This window comes from Elephantulus edwardii, unplaced genomic scaffold (genome assembly GCF_000299155.1).
Source record: "Elephantulus edwardii isolate Elephantulus edwardi_28Jun2011 unplaced genomic scaffold, EleEdw1.0 scaffold00196, whole genome shotgun sequence".
NCBI lineage: Eukaryota > Metazoa > Chordata > Mammalia > Macroscelidea > Macroscelididae > Elephantulus > Elephantulus edwardii.
The window spans coordinates 2,992,351-3,001,246 of NW_006399946.1; the positions used below are offsets into that span (position 1 = coordinate 2,992,351).

The 8,896-nt window shown below is 40.5% G+C and overlaps 1 protein-coding gene and 1 pseudogene across 1 annotated transcript in view; both read right to left on the minus strand.

Annotated features, from left to right (window-relative positions):
- The window catches only part of PIEZO2 (piezo-type mechanosensitive ion channel component 2), a 731,335-nt gene that overhangs the window by 296,050 nt on the left and 426,389 nt on the right, over positions 1–8,896 (minus strand). The gene's annotated exons all lie outside the window — the stretch shown is intronic.
- Positions 4,336–5,317, minus strand: LOC102865598 (annotated as a pseudogene).

An 8,896-nucleotide genomic window follows, 5' to 3' on the forward strand; every position in this document is an offset into this window, starting at 1 on the left:
AAAGAATCAACTCCTAGTTTTGTTGATAGTTTTGATTGTTTTTTTGTTTTCTATTTCATTTACTTCTGCTCTAATTTTTATAATTTCAGTTTTTTTAGAGGGTGTCAGGTTTTCTTGCTGCTCTTTTTCAATTTGCTGAAGATGTTGAGTTAGAGAATCAATGGTTAATTTTTCTTGCCTTTTGATGAGTTTGCTTATTGCTATAAATTGACCTCTAATTACTGCTGTGGCTGTTTCCCAGAGGTTTTGGTAAGTGGTGTTTTCATTGTCATTTCTTTCAAGAAACTTTTTAATTTTATTATTTATTTCTTCTAGTACCCAGTAGTGTTCAAGCAAGGAGTTCTTCAGCTTCCAAATGCATGGGTTTTTTTTTTCTCCTTTATCGTCCTATTAATTTCTAATTTTGTAGCATTATGGTCTGAAAAGATGCTTTGTATTATTTCTATGTTTTTGAATTTATGGATGCTTACCTTGTGTCCCAGAATGTGATCTATTCTGGAGAATGTTCCATGTACATTGGAGAAGAAGGTATACTGTTTGGTTTTTTTTTTGGGTGCATTAGCCTTTAAATATCAATGAGGTCAAGTTGGTTTAGTGTATTGTTTAATTCTTCAGTATCTTTGTTGAGTTTCTTTCTGGTAGTTCTATCTTTTCTTGAGAGGGGTGAATTGAAGTCTCCAAGTATTATAGTAGTGTTGTCTATTTCCTTTTTCAGTTTTGTTAATGTTTTATGTAGTTTGCAGGTCTTTCATTTGGTGCATGGATATTTATTATTGTTATGTCCTCTTGTTCTATGGACCCTCTCAGCATTATGTAGTGACCTTCCTTGTCCTATGTGATGGTTTTTACATTGATATTTACTTTAACGGAGATTAATATCGCTACTCCTGTTTTTTTCTGGTTGCTGTTTGCTTGGTATATTTGTCCGCCACACTCTTGTTTTTAGTCTGTCTTTATCTTCATTTTCCAAATGTGTCTCTTGTAGACAACGTATTGATGGATTTTGGCTTTTAAAAAATTTTTATTTATTTATTTATTTATTCTTTTCATGCGTGTACTGTTAAATTGGATCTGACTGGTACAGGAGGCGATTGTTCCTCTTTCTTTAGCAGAGCATCTGGTGGATTTGAACCGCAGGATTTTGACTTTTTATCCAGTCTGCTACTCTTTTTCTCTTCAGTGGTGCATTTAAACCATTTACATTCAGTGTGATTATTGAGAGGCAAGGTTTTATGGCTATCAGTGTGCTGAGTTCTTTTTGTTGTTGTTCCTAGTTACTTTTGTTCATGATGTTTTCTTTGGTATCTCTGTAAGAAGGACATCTCTGAGTCTTTCCTGCAATTCTGGTCTTGTTTTTTACAAACTCTCTTAGGTTTTGCTTTTCTGAGAATATCTCGATCTTGCCTTCATATCTGATGGATAATTTTGCTGGGTACAGTATTCTCGGTTGACAGTTGTGTTCTTTGAGTGTTTGATATATGTCCTTCCACTCTCTTCTTGCTTGCATGGTTTCTTTTGAGAAATCGGTACTTAATCTTATCTGTTCTCCCTTATAGGTTACTCTTTGTTTCTCCCTTGCTGCTTTCAGGATTCTCTCCTCATCTTTGGTTCTGACAAATTTAACTATGATATGCCTTGATGTTTTTCTTTTTGGGTCTAGTCTATATGGTGTTCGCTGAGCTTCTTGTATATATATTCTCTCATTCTTCATTATGCCTGGAAAGTTTTCCTCTAGTAATTCTTCCACAACTTTTTCAGAGCCCTTACTTGCTTCTTCCTTTTCTGGGATTCCAATGATGTGCATGTTATTTCTCTTGATGGTGTCTCACATTATTCTTAGGTTTTCTCCTTTTTCCTTCCTTTTTGAGTCTGTTTTTTGCTCTAGCAAATCTGTGGTGACAAATTTGTCTTCTATTTCATTTGTTCTTTGTTCTGTCTCTTCAACTCTGTTCATTTGCCACTCCATTATATTGACAGCATCTGAAACATTGGACCTCATATTTTGGATAGTGGTTTCTTGTTTTTCCAGTGCTGCTAATGCCTCGTTTGTTTTCTCTACATTTTTTTGGACCCCCTTTTTTTTAAGTTCCTCCTGTTTTTTGTTTGTAGTTTCCTGTAATTCTTCAAGTTTGTCTTTCATCCATTGAAAATATTCAATCATTTTTCTTTCAAATTCTGTGTCAGTAAGTTCCATTAGACTTTCTGGCTTTAGGAAATCCATTGATACTGTGTCACCCTTTGGGGATATCTTGCTTTGTGCTTATGTATCGTGTGGGACAACTTGCTTTCTTCGAGTCATTGATATGTTTTTGATGAAGATAATGCTCTAGAGATCCATTGGGTAGGTATCCCATTTGTGTTTTTCTCTGAACGTCTGACTCCAGGGAAATATCAGTTCAGAGACTGTGAGAGCAGCCTCTGGTAGGTAAGATAGGACAAGGTGCTCTGGATTAAAGGCAGGTTGATTAACCAGATGTGTAGACACAGGTGTGGAGCCAAATAGGGAAGGGCATGCACGTGGCTGTGGCAATCACAAGTGCAGGTCAACCACTTGGGGGACCTCACTCAGGCCTCAGTTGTCTCGGTGTGCTTACAACTGGGGTCCATATTCAAATTGCAGCTGTCCGTCTCTCACCCAGTGGTATTCATTCACTGGTCCCTGTCCAGTGGTGCTCACGCAGTTGCCCTTGCACCGTGGCCCCTGCCCAGGAAGGCTCCTGGGTCAAGGGGACTCAACAAGAGAAAGTCACATTTCCACCAACCCACTGACCTCTGGCTGGTCTGCAGTGTCCACAAAAGTTCCGTCAAATTTTCACTGGTCCACTCTTTCCTGGGAAGTTGGCATGCCCTGAGAGAGCTCAGCCAAATTCCCACCAGTGGGCTCAACCTTGGGAACTCTCCTAGACAATAGGCGTTGGCCAAGAAAACCCAATTAGGATCCTACCAGCCTTTCTTGTGGCTGATGAGTCCCACAGCAGCTTGATTGGTGGCTTCAGATGATGGCTGTCTCCATGGTGTGCCTTTGTGTGCTGACTCAGAATCATATTTTCCATGGCTGTTGTTGCGTTGCGTGAAGGAGTCTCTAGTGGCCCTGGAGCACCGCCAGGGGGTGTAGCATTGTGGCGAGGCCACCAGGGTGTGCCAAAAGTGTAGGGGCGTGGGATGGTGGTGGGGTGGTGTCCCTGGACTTGGTGCTGTGGCAGGGATGGGGGGTGCAGAGCTTGGGCAGCGCTGGGAGTTAGGGGTTGCAGTCTGTTCCCAGATATGAAGCTGCCAAGTCACCAGTCCTCAACAAATAAGACTTACTGCACTGCATCGACCAAAGTTGAGATTATTTTTAAAATAAAACTTGTTAAAATGTCAATAACCCCCCCCCAAGTATGTTATTTAATTATGTTAGTTCTGAGGATTGGGGGCTGGAATTTTTCCGGATAATAAGTACTTGCTATGCCAATGGTTCTTCAAAATGTGGATCTCATGACAACTTTATATTCATAAAATCCATTGAGGATCCAAAAGTGGTTTTGTTTATGTGAGTCCTGTTCCATACTAGAAACTAATATGGAAACATTTAAAATATTAACTCACTCTTTAATGTAAAACAATAACATGTAGAATATTCATTTTTTTAATGATGATATTTTAATGCTTTTGTAACTAGTATTTGGTTTAATAGAGGGCAATTGGATTCTCATGTTTGTTTACAGCATTCAATCTGTTATAACTTTTAGTTGAAATATATAGGGGGAAATCTTGTTTTATAAGAGTATACTGTTGGGAAAACCTCATTGTGGTCAACCCTCCAGCAAGTTTTCAGGTGCTATAAGTCTGGGAAGATTTTAACAGCCCAGTCAGATGATAAATAGGGAGCCCTGGTGGTGTAAGTTTATACAGAGTTGCAATATTAACATGGCAGTTGGAATCTACAGAAGACAGATGAGCATGCAATATTAACATGGCAGCTGGAATCTACAGAAGACAGATAAGCATGCTTCTTGTATACAATTTCAAGCCTGGTGGAGGGTGAACTATGAGTCAGTTTAGACTTGAAGGCAACAGGTGAGTGAGTGAGTGGGATAACCATGGGCATATTTCATCAGTAGTAGCTTCTTTGTTCCCCCCCCCAAATAAAGTGGTTTATTGCTCTTAAAATAAGATGTTCTTAGAGCTTTTATACACATACACACCCCCCCCCCGAAAAACAGAGCAAAAACCAACTTCTAGAACTTCCCTATGCCCCCACGGCCTGCTGATGGGCTCTAGACCATGGTGCCCTAAGGCTGTAAACCTTGACAAGGGTCAGCCCATCTTTCTTCTGTGGGGCAATTTATGGATTCAAACAGCTGACCTTCTGATCTTTTCAGAACACTGTCCATATCTGTCAGGTGATGAAGCAGGCACTTGAGTAGAGAAAACTCGGCAGAGGCAGACGCCTGGCTGGCTGGCGACGTCCCTCCTGCATGTCGGAGCTGTCCCTAGGACCCAGCTACTGCTCAAAAACCGGGGCTTCCGTTTGTGGCCTGTGTACGGAGTGTCAGGTCTGACATCCTTCCTCTGCCGTCTGCAAGCACCCAGGCTAGACTCTTCCTCACCAGCCCTCGCCTCGCAGTCCTGTGAGGGACCCTCTCATTAGTGAACACAGACTCCTTGCCCCTGGCTCTACTCAGCCCCTTTGGCAGACAGCCGGAAGACCCAGAAAACAGACAGAGGTAAAACTTCTTTGCTTTGGCGCTGTTGGGGTAGTCCACAACCACGCCTCCCGTGAAGCCTGCTTTCGTGGCCTGGGTGGTGATGAGCTCCAGCTGCTCTGAATTCTCCTGGTAAAGCGGCAGAACAGCGCGGGCACCCTGAGTCACAGCCGAATAGAGAGAGGAGAAAAAGCAATACAGGCGCTTGGCAGGGTTGTCGGACCTCTTGTTGGCATTACAGAGCCACTGCACGGCCGAAATGCTGATAACAACCATAAAAAGAACCTGGTCTGAAGGGGATGCCTTGACCCATGTCCCCGAGAAGCAGGTCGCCCTCCGTTTCTCGGTCTAATGCTGCATCCAACATGGCAGAGCTGATGTCAATGCCCACCCAATAGTGGCCTTCATTTGAGAGATAATTAATCCCCGCTCAGCCCAGAGCCGCACCCAATATCCAGCAGGTAACACGGCTGATCCTCAGGCAGACAAAGCAGCTCCAATGCCTGCTCAGTCATCTTGGTCTGGATATCAATCATCCGAGAGTTGCGAACGTATTTCTGGGCTTCATTCTCGTCGTAAAACAGCTCCGGGGGTCCGCCGTGCTCCGGCCTCCGGCCACGACAAGCCATCCTTGATGTTTTACAGCACGCCAGCCAGTAGTAGCTTCTTACAGGTTACTTACCATGTGGAATCCCAAACTAAAACACATTAGTCTAGCCACACTTGTCACAACTTTTTCACCTGCCACATTTCACTGAGGGAGTCATGAATTTAGGTAGCAGGGGCTTTAGGCATACCTGCCGTTTCTTGATGCAGACTATTAAAAAGATATGGACTCCTAGATGGAGAGTTAATAAATTAATCGTGTATCAAGAATATTAAATGCTAACTTTCTGTTTGCTTTTCCTTTCTTATACAGTTTGTAGTTATTATCTTAATTTTTGTTATAATAAACTTTGCTCACCATTGTTTTGTTTTATTTTTAAAATCAGTGCAAATATCTATACTGTGGAATATGTTATAGCTTTGTTTTTATTGTTGCTGTGTACTGTTGAGTAAGGACAAACCCATAGCTGATCCTCCAGTGGGTTGTTAGAAGCAATAAATCACACAGGAATTGACTGATTCCAGCTAGTGGATTCAAACCACATGCCTTTGAGTTGACAGCACAATTCCTTACCATTAGGCCATCAGAGCTCCCTCCCTTAAAAGCAATCTTAGTATTATTATGAAAATAGTTTGGGAGTGTGAATCCCTCAAAGGTCTCAGGAAGTTCTGAAGGTCCACAGAGGACACTTTGGATCTGATGCGCTACACATGGTATAGATCTACCATTTAGTGAATTAGATAAGAGAATCTGATACAAGGCATGACAAGAGAGAACAGAAATCCTGGGTCCCTCCGCCCCCTTAGGGTACCAGCTCTGCTCAACATCACTGCCAGCTCTTTAATGCACCTTGCTCATGTCACTGATCTCCCTTCCTTAGCCACAAGAAAGGACTATTTAGGATGAATATTTGTCCTAACTAAATGACAAGTCAGAAATTTTAACAAATCAACATAGCAATGATTGATTTGAGTTCACAATGGCCAATAAATGATCAAAAGTTATTTGAATTTCCAGATTATGTTTATATACTCATATGTTGTAGATTGCCTTTAAGTTGAGCACGACTCATAGTGACCCAATGTACAAAAAGCCTGAAGCTCCTCTACAACTATCGACACTTATCAAAGTTCATAGAGTTTCAGGAGGCATGTTGCTTAGAAAGTGGATGACACTACTGCTTCCAAATCTGTCATAGAACATTATTGATTGAGTCACCTGTGATGCATAGCAACTCCATGTACAGCAGCTCTGAACCCTTCTTTGTCCAGAGCCAGTCTAACTAATTCTGATACAACAACCCCCATTTCCCTAGTCACTGTATCAATCCATCTCATCTGGGGTCTTCTTCTGTGCTGTCCGTCACCTTTCTGAGCATGATGTCCTTCTTCAAAGATTGATCTTTTCTAACTATGTGCCCCCAAAGTAAGTGAGGTGGAGTTTCAAAATCCTGGCCTCCAAGGAGAGACTTGGTTTCACCCTCTCCAAATCAGACCTATTTGTTTTCTTGGCAGTCCATGGTATGATTGAGACTCTTCTCCAGCACCACAACTTGAAGGCATCTGTTCTGTCATCTTGAGTCACTGTCCAACTCTCTGAAGCATAACAAGTAATTGAGAAGACCATGGTCTGGATTAGGTGCACCTTTGTATGTCTACTAACATTGTTGTTGCTCTTCAGCACTCTGAAGAGGTCCATGACAGCAATTAATCTTTTGGTTTCTGTACTGCTAGTGTTAAGAGTGTTGATTTTGGATCTGAGCAAGCTGTAATTGCTAAAAATCTCAATCTCTTCTCCATCTATTATGCTGCTGTCAATTGGTCCAGTGGTGAGAAACTTTGTCTTCATGATGTTAAGCTTCAATCCATATTGAAGACTACAGTCCTTGATCTTTTGCAGCAAATTCTTCAGGTCTTCTTTAGTTTTAGCAAGCAAGGTTGTGTCATCTGCATATCAAAGGTTTTTAATGAGTCTTCCTCCAATCTTGATGCCACAATCCTCCTCATAAAGCCCCTCCTCCCGAATGATCTGTTCTGCATACAGATTGAAAAGGTATGGGGACAGGAGGCATCCTTGATGCACTCCTTTCCTTATTTAGAACCATGCAGTGTTTCCTTGCTCTGTTCTGAGGACTGCTTCTTGATCCAAGTATAGGTTTTGCATAAGCATGATCAAGTGCTCTGAGATTCCTATTTTCCTCAAGGTTAGCCACAATTATTGTGATCCACACAGTCAAATGCCTTTGCAGAGTCAATGAAACACAGATAGACATATAAACACTAAAATCTTCTGTAAAAATTGAATTATTATAGGTGGATAGAGTAAAATTAACTTTTTATACTGTATTTCTTACTTTTCTTTTTAAGGATCCAAAGAAATATTCTACTCAATAACTTCTGTGTTCCGTTCAGTTCCCTGTTGGTCTAATTATTTGAACAACCAAGAGTATCCTACTGGCATCAAGACTAATCCATTAAAATCCACTTAATGCCCATTTAGCTGGAACACACTCAAATATAGCATAAAGATGTCATTGGAGCAATAAAATCTTAGACAAAGGTGATTTTAGAAGTTATCTATGTTCCCATCCATATACAAGTCATCAGTAAGCAGATACATCAAGGTTGCAGACATTAGGCCCGTGTTAGGACAGCTAGACAGCACTGTCAAAGAACACTGGAGAATCAAACATTTATTTGCACTTGAGATCCTGGGGAGGCTGTGTGCAAAAAAACTGTTTGAGAAGTCTGAAGTCATAAAATCAACTCTTTTCAGTCAATAGATGCAAATTGATAGCTGTCTGATATTTTTATCGCCCTGATTGTTTTATTCATTTAACTATTTTATTCTAATTTGAATGAAGATTTACAGAGTACATTGATTTTTCATTCAATAATCTATACAAATTTTGTTCTGTAATATTGATTTCAATTTATATAAATGTTTCTTCCTACTTTTCTTGCAGCTTTTACATTTAAAAAAATAATCTGTATCTTAAAATTTAATATTACTAAAACAAGCAATACTTTTTTTTTTACTTTTTATTGATATTCGTATATGCTGTGTTTCATTCATGTACATAATGGGTTCTTTGTGAATGTGTATTTCACACTTTCTTCATTCACAGTCATTTCCATACATTGTCTTTTATAAAATTAATCACCATTGGACTAAGCTCACCATTACCACTTCTTTCTGTTCCCTGCCAGATCTTTCCCATTTCCTTTACTGCTTCCCTCCACCCACCTAATTGTGTGAAACTGTGATTTCCCAACTACTGAACCTCACTCTTCTGTTCTCACTCCTTCCCCCCTTGAACCCCAACACAGGTTTTCCTTTTATTTTTACAATAATGGTCTTATGCTATATTTGCCCTTTTGAGACTGAGTTAGTTCACTTAGCACAAAGCTCTCCAATCACACCCAAGTTATGTAGTATTTTTAAAAAATTAGTGCCCCTAAGTGCTGGTCTGTCTGATACTTTTCTAAACCTGAACATTCACATTGAGACAGACTAGGAAGAAGGATTGGCCATCCACTTCTGGAATAGCAGGCCTCTGAAAACCCTATGGACAACAGAACACATTTAGATAACAGAAACG